Below are 1925 nucleotides of genomic sequence, written 5' to 3'. Positions count from 1 at the left end.
ACGCCGGTTACGTCTCGGGGTATTCCCGATGTTACAAACTTTGTATCAGAGCATGAGGTTAAATATCTTTGAGTAGATGTCTCTCTCAACCACGTCTATGTAGGTTCGTATTTATAATTTTGAAGCGCGCCACACTTATGAATAGGAATGTATGAGATGGTTAGGAAACTCTCACTTTCATGGAAGTCCAATATCGTACTTTGGAGTGTTAGCTCTATGTGCTTTTGCATTTTGTCCTCTAATTGTTATTATAGGCAATGAATACTCTAAGGAATGTGGCACGAAGACTTGAAGAAGAGATTTTCAATGCGGGAGTTCCTCCCCGTGGTGATCAAGTCCCTCCTCTTGAGAAAGATGTGAATGATGACCAAGCTCCGGTCAATCCTCCTCCTTTGGCGGATGAGAACATAAGGGCCGCTCTCTTCCAAATGGACCAATACATTATTACCCAAGCACCAGCCGCCACTACTCAAGCCCAAGCCGTGATGTCCCAAGCTAATCAGGAGGTTGTACCCCAAGCACACCAACAAGTTGCTACCATGGCCTCCCGTTTAAGGGATTTCACTAGGATGAATCCTCCTACTTTCTATGGGTCCAAAGTTGAAGAAGACCTCCAAGAGTTCATTGCTGAAATCTAAAAGATCCTCTATGCTATGGGGTTGTCCACTAGTGAGAAGATCGAGTTAGCCACTTACTAACTCAAAGATGTGGCCCAAACTTGGTATGTCCAATGGAGGGATAATAGGCTGTTAAGGGGTGGACCGTGACTTGAGAAGTTTTTAAGAAGGCTTTTCTTGATAGCTTCTTTCCTAGGAAGAAGAGGGAAGCCAAGGTGGTAGAGTTCATCAACCTTCGTCAAATAGGTATGATTATTCTTGAATACTCTTTGAAATGCACTCAATTGTCAAAATATGCTCCTTCTTTGGTTTCGGACCCTAGAGATTAAATGAACCGTTTTGTGATAGGGGTATCAGATGACTTGCAAGAGGAGTGACATTCGGCTATGCTACATGACAATATCAAAATTTCTCGTCTCATGATTCATGCTCAACAAGTGGAAGAGGCAAGGGCTAAAAGGAAGAGTAGATATGCCAAAAAGGCAAAATCTTTTGATGGTGGCTCTTCAAAGGGAAGGCTTGAGATTCAAGACAAGCCTACGTTCAAGAAGATGGTGTATAATCAAGTTTCTTCCAAGTTTCCTAAGGCTAGGAATGATAGGGTGTCTAACCCTAAGCTGAGAAGGGGAAAGGATACTAATTCACCAAACAAGAAGCGTACTTGTGCCAAGTGTGGAAAGGGTCATCTAGGTGAATGTCTAGTTAGAACGGGAATTTACTTTGGTTGTGGCAAGAGTGTCCACAAGTTTAGAGATTAACCTAATATGAAGGGTCAAGACAAGGGTAGTACTTAAGCTCAAGCAAGTGGTTCAAATGAGGCTCCAAAGAAGAACCCCTTCTATGCTCTTCACTCTAGGGGTGAGCAAAGACTTCTCCCCACGTGGTGATACGCTCAAACTTACTTCTCAAATAAGAAGTAAAGCGGTCGTGTCAAGTAAATAACCCAACTAGTGAGGTTGGGATCGTTCCCACGAGGAAAATAGTCTAGACTTAATTTCAACCTGTTATTACTATTGTTTGGTCAATGACTTCCTTGGAAAGTAAAAACAATAAAAGGGGGGTTTCTAGTTCTAAATGAGTGAAAATAACTAACGAAATTGAAATAGACACTTAACAGCTTTGAATGTTGGAGTTTAATCAATTAATCAAAGTAATTAGGGTTTACGTGTTCCCCACAGGTTCATAACTTGATAATTCTAACTATAACAATTCTTTCCTAGTATCTTGCATGCAAAGTGACAAGTTATGTATTTCTAAATCCTTGGTCCGGCATCTAGAAAATCTCACTCCGCACCTTGGTCCGGCTAC

Source organism: Solanum pennellii, chromosome 12, assembly GCF_001406875.1.
Source record: "Solanum pennellii chromosome 12, SPENNV200".
Lineage (NCBI taxonomy): Eukaryota > Viridiplantae > Streptophyta > Magnoliopsida > Solanales > Solanaceae > Solanum > Solanum pennellii.
This window is presented reverse-complemented; position numbering follows the sequence as displayed.